General features: G+C 43.9%; 1 long non-coding RNA gene across 1 annotated transcript; it reads right to left on the reverse strand.

The window, feature by feature from the left end:
* Positions 1 to 3650: 3650 nt before the first annotated feature.
* LOC134170871 (uncharacterized) lies at positions 3651 to 9449 on the reverse strand. The gene is made up of 3 exons (XR_009967399.1): positions 9331 to 9449; positions 6531 to 6706; positions 3651 to 4092 (listed from the first exon to the last, which is right to left on the reverse strand). It is a non-coding gene; the product is annotated as an uncharacterized LOC134170871 (long non-coding RNA).
* Between the last annotated feature and the right edge of the window lie 283 nt (positions 9450 to 9732).

Raw genomic sequence — 9732 nt, forward strand, 5'->3', positions numbered from 1 at the left:
GTTCGTCATGCACATCTTTCCTGCCATGCTTCTGGAGGTTTAAAGATACAGAGTGCAGAAACCAGATCTTGAGGACTGTGTAATTTAAAATGACCAGATTTGGTCATGTTAAACTCTCTGTTACATGAGAAGTTCCTACTGCAGGTTGGATGCAGCACATTTAGAGAGCATGGGGTGTGGACAACATAGCAGCTGATACCTTTAGCTCATTTTAGCCAAGAGCTCTTTTTCAAAGGCCTTCATTTATTTAAAATAACCTAGCAGAACCTTTTCTGTAGTTACTGCTATTTTTAAGTTCCAGGAAAAAAGTAATTAAAGAACAGAATGCCACGAGGAGAGCCAGATTCCCAGGGAACAGTGACAATGTGGAAATTAAACAGTTATAAGTAAAACTAAAATGGATTTCACTGATTTTTGAAGCCAAATGAAAAGAACGGGCTAACAGCACTCACCTGCTCTAGATGCACAGGGGCAGAAGATGACCTGAGCCAGGCGGGGAGAATGCACTATCTGAGCTGTCAAGTTGCCCTCCGAGATAGCTGGCACTACCTGGCCCGTTCCCACCCAGCTTTTTTACTGGCACAAGAATCACAGAATGGTTTGGAAAGGACCTTAAAGTTCATCCAGTTCCAAGCCCCTGCCATGGGCAGGGACACCGTCCACTAGAGCAGGTTGCTCCAAGCCCCATCCAACCTGGCCTTGAACACTGCCAGGGATGGGGCAGCCACAGCTTCTCTGGGCACCCTGTGCCAGTGCCTCACCACCCTCACAGGGAAGAACTCCTTCCTTATATCCAATCTAAATATACCCTCTTTCAGTTTAAAGCCATTCTCCCTTGTCTTATCACTACCTGCCCTTGTAAAAATTCCCTCTCCAGATTTCTTGTATGCCCCCTTTAAGTCCTTTAGGCTAAGGATAACTGGAGAAAGTTTAGATTCACCAGGGTCTGTGGTGACTGACTTGGAGTTCCAAAAAGCCATTCTCACCGAGCCTTGCATTGCTCCATTGAGCAGTATTTAGCTTACTTGTGAATTTTTGCCTCTTGTTGCTGGTGAGCTGTGGTTGAGATGCTGCTCTTCCCACTGCTCGGCTCCCCAGCCATTCCCACTGCCTCAGGATGCCAGTCTTAATACTCTTGAAGGCTCCCATGGTGATTTTTGTTTTGCTGCTCACGTTCCCTAAGGCTGAGATTTTCACTGGAGTTTTAGAACATCAGTTAATCCACATTTATCAAATGTCAGTATCATTTGGACTAATAACTCTTTTAGGGATAATGAAAAATCTTGGGATAAACAGGCTGGGAAGAACTCAGGTATAGAGTAATCCTTAGGAACTGGGTGATCTGGTTTGAGTTTTTTCCACTGTTTGATGTCTCAGTGTAGTGTCAAGGGGCCCTGAAGAACTTTAGGGTTTTAGCATAGCATCGTGCAATGACTCTACTGGATCTAAGAAGTGCCATCACTGATTCAAATAACTTAGCATGTAATTCAGAATGAGGCAAAACCGAATGGTTTTGGTAAATAAATTATTTCTTGATAATCATGAAGTCAGCCATGGCCATGCAATAATTACAATTAAATTTGCTAGGTAGAGGCAAAAAGGGGTTTGGTTTTGGCTTTGGTTTGGTTTGTGTTTTTTGTTTTCCTGTTAGTTTCATTCTTAAAGGAGTAAGAAGCTAAATTCCTAAACTGGATGATGATGAGGAAGGGCCCATGTTAACCCAGATGTCTGCTCCAGACATTCACTCAGTGCTGGAGACACAGGATTTATCCCTGCCTCTGCCTCATCAGCTTGAAATTGTATTTCTCCCCCAGATTTTCTGGGGCAAAGCTCTTTTATTCCCTCCTGCTGGAGCTGTTCCACTTTCTATAACATATTTCAATCCTTTTTGTATGGCTTTAATAAAGAGGTTGGTTACATGCGTTGCATGTGTAGTACGAAGCAGAGCAATGTGACGATTGACCTTAACTTACATAAGAAGCTCCTATAGAAGAGGAGGTAAATGTAAAATGGAGAAACCTGAATATTTCACAGTTCCATCAGCTGGAGAAAGCAGCCCCTCTGTGCTTTGTGTTTTTTACCAGCGCACTGCTGAATAAAGCAATGTCTGCCTCTAGTCTTTTATTCCCATCATTTGTTGCTATTAAATTCACTGAAAATGGAAGGGACTGTTTCCTTTTGAATTGAACGAGATGCTTCCTTTGAGCCAAAGTAAGGGGAAAAAAGGAGTTTGTTTGTTTGTTTGTTCATTGATTTGGCAAGGAAAGTTCCCCCAAGCATGTGAATTTTGGCTCAGATCAGAACTATTACAATGTTTTGTCTTCTTCTTTTTCATGTTCATCTGTCAAACAGCAACAGTAATTCTCTACACAGGCCTGCTGAAAATGAGAAGCAATGGCTCAGGGTACCAAATGACTGGATAAGTGAGGATGTGATTGCACGACAGGATGGGTTTGGCTATTCAGACCTGGGGTGTGCATGGCACAGTGATGCTACTTCATCTGAAGAGAGGAAGGCTGAGTTGTATGGAAGCAAATCCACTCTCCTCTCCCTCCTCCTCCCCATAGACATTGCTTGTAGCCTCTGCCACACTCCTTTCTGGAAACACAAGCATTTTGAGAATAGCATGACATCGCTTCTGCAGTTGATGACTTCTACATGAGAAGAATAAACTGCCATCAAAAAATCTCTGCAGGAATAATCCTGGCAACCAGTTCATAAACGGTCCTATAGGCAAAGATGGGAAGCACATCACTGGTGTATGATCCTGAAAAACTGTAAGAACAATCTATATATTTGCTCTGGGCATCCCCTTAGGCTCCCGTGTCTTAATGGCACAATCTTAAATCAAGCTAATGCTAGAAGAAGAGCAGAGAACAGGGGGTGCAGGCAGCAAACTCTAGCTGAAGCTAGACCCTGGCTTCATGTATCCCTCCTACTCCAGACAATAGCTGTTTGCATGTCTGGTAACCATTACAAATTGGGGCTTTTGATAAACCAGTGTTTTGGGACCTGAGTTTTCCCAAGATTCCTCTCTCACAGAATAGCTCTTTAGCAAATATTCCAGAGGAATCATTGAAATCTTTATATCACTGTCTCTATCTGCAGCCTTACATTAGGAAAATATGAGAAGTCAGCATTTTGTATTGTAAGACTGTCTGGTGCTCAGTATTTCACGAGTTGCAGACAGCAAGGTGATGGATTATTTGCCCTTGCCGCTGTGTATAGAGGAGCTCATTTGGCAGTATCATAGGAAGAAAGATTTCATTAATGGCTGCAGAACACACAAGTGGAAGCTGAGAATTGGGGTGGAGGAAAAGAACGGAAGGAAGGAGGTTAATCTCATATTTGTAGCTTTGTAGATCTCAGCAATTACCTTGTTAGATACGAAGTTATTTCTCTCTAATAATCTGCTTGTGGTGTGTCTTTTCTCCCAAGGAATATTAAGAGTGTGTAACATTCTTACCATTAAATGTGAAATAACAATGCTGGAAAGATAATGGTTTGACAACAGCCAAGCTGCCCCAGGCTGCCATTTGCTTTGCATATTACTCTAGAAGGTGACTGCAACTTCGCGCAGTGGAAGATTCAGTGACAGCTGTGATTCCAGTCAGAGAAGTTAATATTTTCCTTTATACTTTCTTAAAAAAAAAAAAATAGAGGAAATCTCAGAAATATATTTTCCCTGTTTGTACTGAAAACATTTCTGTGTTTGAAGAAAGTCTCTAAGGAAAAAAACCCAAACTCAAACTCCCAGTAATTCACAATGCTGTAGAAGTGTTTCCAGAGAAAACTATAATAGTTTCTGACTAGCTTTAGTGATTATGTATTTTCTTATTAAAATCTCCATCTCTTTGCATTCCTGCTGCTTGTTTGACAGTCTCTGCTTGTCTTTCCTCTACTCCTCATCACCATTTCACAGTCTCTCTTTGTAGTCTACACTTCCTAGTTTTAATTGGAATATTCTTCTTTCCAATTCCTGCACCTTTTCCGCATCACAATTCTTAGGTGGAACAGGATCCTAATAATCTCTGAGTTGGAGCTGAACGCTATACCCATGGTATAGCTGGGTTGTTCTGAGCTAGCTAAAACCTATTAGAAAGAAAAAAAAGGTAGACATAAGACCCAGTTGAATATTTTTACCTGATTTGTATAAGTGGAAAGGAGATGCAACGGCTTCAGCTAAAACAGAGTTCATATTTCTCTGCTCTAATAAGGACTAGAGTTTGCTATATGGGAGAATATGTCTATTTTTAATATATTTATACCCTTATAATGAGCACTTTGCATTCCATTGATTTTCTTGCCCAAAAATGCTGCAGTGAAACAATTTGAAAGATGACGGAATAAAGGGGGTGGAAAGGGACTTCTCTAGAACCAGCTCCTGCTCCAAGCAGAACCAATCAGACCAGGTTGCTCAGGTCATCACCCAGGTGAGGTGTGAGTATCTCCATGAGTAGAGATTACACCACTTCTCTTTGTGCACCTTCAAGCAATCTGTTGAGACAAAGCAGAAGACACCTTGGTTTGTAAACGTGGTCTAAACAGGAGGACTGCAGCTGCATTGGGCTATGCCTTGGTCTCTTATTTTGTTGTGTTGTGCTCATGCCCTCTCCATCACTCAGCTTGAAGCAAATCAGAGAAGCAGCTCAGAAATTCTTTGCAGTGAGGGTGGTAAAACACTGGCACAGGCTGCCCAGGGAGGTGGTGGATGCATCATCCCTGGACACATCCAAGGCCAGGCTGGATGTGGTACTGGACAACCTGATCTAGATGAAGATGTCCTTGCCCGTGACAGGGGCGTTGAACTAGATGTCCTTTGAAGGCCCCTTCCAACCCAAAACATTTTATGATTCTATGATTTCAGCCTTTCACTACTGCATAAGCATCATTCAAGTTTGAATTATATAGGTGCACCTAATGCGATCCTGTGCAGCAGTCTTCAGAAAGAAAGGAGAAGAAATACTCTTGTTGAACCTGTCAGATGGATTATAATGAGCTATGAGACCTCACCCCCTGAGGTGCCACAGGGTGACATAAGGCAAGGAAGAAATAGCGAGGGAAAAAAGCTTTGGTTGGTCTGCATTTTGTGGGCTGGGAAGAACGGCAGCACCCAGGAAGGGTGGATGGCTGGGATGCTTCTGGCTTCAACCACAGCCCTTTCACCTTGTAAGTGCAAGCTGTTGTGCTGTTTTCCATTTGGGTCACCACTTATACCATGCGCTGAGACAGAGCTCTGTAGCATCCACAGTGGACGGATGTGCTGCTGCCCAAAAAGCAGTGTGCTTTGCTACCCTAGTGAGGCCAAAGGTCTCAATGCACAGACCCAGCACTTGTGGACACCTCAGCAATCTCAATCAAGCCATGGGCCCTCCATCTGGGGAAGCCTTCAGGATCAGGGCCCAAGCTTTACCATAAGGACATCTGTGACTTCTACTTTACATCCAAATGAAATACCCTCAGCATACTATAGAAAAAAAATGGCCTTGTCAAAATTGAGTAATGGAGGAGAGATTTAACAGTCTGGCCACCTTCTTCTCTTCTGGTACAACTTCAAATCAGGAGTAATAACCAAATGATACATGTTGAAAACAGTGAGGTCTAGAAGTACATGAAACATGGGAAATAAAACCTGAAATGGAGTCAAATTTGACTAGTTTCAGCTGCCGGTACAGGCTTAAAACTCAGGTAGGGCTCATTAGGAAGTTCATCTGACCTTTCTGACTGAACCCAAGGCTGATTTAATGTTTGATCCATACAGAACACCTTTTTTCTTCTTTTTTTTCACCTACATGAAATCTCACTGATTATGACTGGAAGCTCCTAAGTTTGTTCAAACCCCAAGTTCAAAGCAAGTTCAAAGTACAGGAAGCATGTAGCCACAGAAATGGAAATAGTTGACTTTTGAATCCATGAGATCAAAGCGGCTGGGATTTGCACTTTGCTGAAGCTGCCTGAGCCAAATGCTCTGAAAAGATGAGTTAAATCCTGACAAATAGAGAAGAATGAAGGAGGCCCTGGCTTTGGCCTTGATCTTTGGCAAAGATGGTTGGCTTTCTTGAATGGTTTTGCAATACAGGTGAATTTTATCCACTGAATACTTGGGTAGAGGCTGACGTGCAATACGCTAGAAATGGGTAAATCAGTGCATAGAAGAGAAATAATGTTTTGCCTGTTTAGCCTTTAAGTAGAAGTATGGTAGGGCTCGGAGAGGTGTAGCTCCATCGAATGTCCAGTTTAGTCAGAACTTGTATCTCAATAAAAGTCTAAGCAACACTGTTTGCAATCTGTTGTATGAAGCTTCCAAGCTTACACTATGGAGCAGTGAAGAAATAAAAAAGTTGCCTTAGAAAGATATGAAAGTAAAGGCAGAAAATGTGCACCATCGTTGCTAGTGGGAGTGAGTAAAACAGGTGTTTGGGTGCAAGACTCTTCCCATTTAGAGGAGCTATAAAAACAAGCAGCTGAAGGAGGACAAATCTTGTGAATCCTTTCCCCCTTCTCCAAAAACATTTGATGTTTATACCTACTCTAGCACTAAGTATAGAACCTTCAGTGTTGCATTCTGCAGCTCCCTCTCCTATGTTGAAGTTCAGGCTGAAGCTTCCCCTTTAGCTCCCATGTACTCTTCCTAGTACTGGAAAATGGGAGCTGGGACACCATTGCATTGACAGGTCTGCTTCTTGTCAGTTTGTCCTCAGAAAAGCTTGTGGGAAAGACATGAATGCAATGCTGGCTGGAGAGACACAGCACAAAGGTACTGAGCAATAGCGAGTCCCATCAGAAGAAAAGTCAAAAAGGAGAGAGGAATATGAAGTTAGACAGAAATGGACCTGGGGAAGATCCAGTTCCAAAGGCTGCAAAGGTCCATCTGTATCATCTTGCCTGACGTAATTCCCAGCAGCAGACATGGAGGCGCATCCAGCAACCACCCTGCCTGATCCAGGCATACATGACTGAACACAGGAAGTTCTCATCATGTAGTTTAACACAGCCTTGCTGCTGACAACCTGTAGATCTGTCTGTCATCACGGATGTGGGACGAGACTGTACTGTGAGCTAATGTGACACACTGTAATAGGTAGCTGTGACTTCTTGTGACGAGTGTTGTCTGAACTTGAGCAAGAAAGACAAACTGAAATGTTAAGGAGAGGAGCTTGCTTACTCATTTTGTCTGTTTTGGTGGTTAAATGAGGGTGTTTTCTCCTCAAGCTTTTAAGGTCCTCTTCTGTGTGACTCGATTGCTTTTGTCATCGTAGTGCAACCGGCAATTAGGCAGTGTTGCCTACAGCATTACCTCATCTTCTCAAGGGATTAGAGGCAAAGGGATAAATCACAGTGGTCTCCTAGTACACTTCAGTGTATATTTCTGGGGCTTTGCAGGTCTTGGCAGCCCCTTTCAACTCACACAAAACCAAACAAGCTCTCATGCTCTGATATAACACACTGGCTCTGTCTTTGGTTGCAACACAGAAAACATTTTTTGGGTGCTTTAAAGGTGGTAGAGCAAAGATTGTGGACACAAGTAAAAAAAGTTGGTTTTAGTGCCCCAGGCAAAGGTTTTCGGTCTGTAAGCTGCTGCTCCCCTCACTTTGGGTCACATGTATACTTGCTAAATGGTGTGTGTCTGCCATCCAGCACTTGCTTATTCTTCTGGTCCTGCTGGCAATTCAGTCAGAGAGATGCTCCTTGTGCCCTAGGAGCAGAACATTCACTTAGGAATGAAGAAGAATAATGTTGGCTCTTCTCCTGCTTGTGCTCTGCCTCCATTTCCCTCCTGCTGCTTCTGAGCCCTCTGACCCTTTCAAAGGCAGACCAGCAGCCTGCTCCATCTTTTATTGAATTGAATTGCAAATCTAGAGAGACCGCAGTGGGAGCAAGCCATCCGTTTCAATTCTGTGTCCCTGTTGTTCCTCCCATGGGACCAGGGTAGACCCTCAGGAAATGCAGTCAGCATTTGTTGATTGAGCCCTCTGATGAGATTAACATCTTGTTTGGTAAGAAGTCATTCATATGGTCCCAGTTGTGTTTGGTCCACCCATAAGACAGAATCTCTGGAGCTCTGCATCCCCATAGTGACTCATGGATTGTCTCATCCTCTCAGCATTGCTGCTGGAGAGCTTGATTTGCCATCTCTGCTGCCCATTAGGAAAAATGAGGCAGTAGCAAGCAGGCAACTTAGGACAACCTACCTTTCCTACTTTCCTCCCTCCCTACTGTATGACAAGAACACTTCTGACATGAGCACCCTTCAGCAAATTGCCTTTCTGCTGAGGAACCATGGAAGATGGATGACCAATAGGAGGGACACATGCTGCAGGGCATTACAGTGCCCTGATCCTCAGGAAACCAGCATGGACCACAGCCCCAGTGTCTGTGTCCTTACTTAGAGTGACTAATTCTCCACCCGAGTGCCAGAGGTGAGGGGTCAGAAGGAGAGGTCAGAGTGGGTCACAGATCAGTGGAGGGAATACAAATCAAGAAGAAACCCTTGGCCTTTCAGGTTGGTTTGTATTAGCAGTTGGATCTATCTCTTTTTGAGCTCCAGCCTTGATCACCCTTTGGAGTAAACTGCTTGCCTCTGAGCACCTGCAGAAAAGCAGTTCAGGAGATGGCAGCCACAAAACTTTTATGCTTGACATCCCTCTGCAGTGACCCTGTGACAACAGAATTTCACTGCTGTGTCTACCTGAGGCTGCTCCTGCTCCCACTGGCTTCAGTGACAAAGCTCTCAGCCTTTTCAAGCCATGCAAGACTTGCAATGAATTGCAACATGTCATTACAGTGGGTAGCTCAGACAAAGCTCTCCTCTGTGCTGTGCTGGGTGGCACATCAACCCTGGTGTGGCACCCTGCATTCATCTTGTATGAGCCACCAATGCTCCCTTCAGTGCACTGTGGTTATAGGGTTACTTAAGACCATTCCCTTCCACCACTACTGCTGTCCCAAGGGTGCTTGTTACTGACTCTCAGGGTGTGGAGAATAAAGGGGAAAGGATTTAGTTCCTCACACTGTGTCTCAGCCGTGCTGTGTCTATGAGCATTTGATTCTTTGTCTTTCAGTGATGATAGCAAGTGAACCTGCAATCCTGTTTCAAAACTAGGAGCTGTTGGTGCTTATATGTTTGGAAGGTCTTTCTGAAGCAGAATACTTCCAATCTTGGGTACTTCCATGCCATGACCACAGCCCTAACTGTGACTGTCTTGAAAGCAAGAATTCAATTTTACAGCAGATCTGGAGTCTTTAAAATTAGGTTTGATTCCAAAACAGAGATTCAAAAGGGGCCTTCTAGTTATTTCTTGATAGAGAGTGCTTTTGTCTTCAGCTGACCAGTAGCTCAGTGGGACTGGCATGTCCTGATGTGGGTGGCTGCTCCCTTGCCATGTCACAGCAAGCTCTGCAGGAAGGAAATGTGGTGCCTTGCTTTGCTTTTCTTGTTTGTGGTTCCTTCTGAGGAACCCCTTCTCTCCTTTCAGGTGTGTTTGATTTGGTGGGTTTCATAGGTGCTAGGTGGGTTTTTTCCAGTCCCTTGGGCAAAGTTGTCTGGCCTTGGTGGAAAAAATATTCAAAGACTTTGATGTGGACCAGGAGTTGCATGTTTTGGCTTAGTAGGGGGATGTGTTCTAGCTGGGGAGAAGATAATTGGTTGTAAAAACCATATGGCATGTCTGTGTGTGAGCAAGGCAGTTGTTACGTTGACAAACTCAGCCTTGCTGACAAGATGGCTGTGGA

Source organism: Pezoporus occidentalis, unplaced genomic scaffold (assembly GCF_034315485.1).
Source record: "Pezoporus occidentalis ecotype Australia unplaced genomic scaffold, CSIRO_AGI_Poc_V1 ctg111, whole genome shotgun sequence".
In the NCBI taxonomy this organism is placed as follows: domain Eukaryota; kingdom Metazoa; phylum Chordata; class Aves; order Psittaciformes; family Psittacidae; genus Pezoporus; species Pezoporus occidentalis.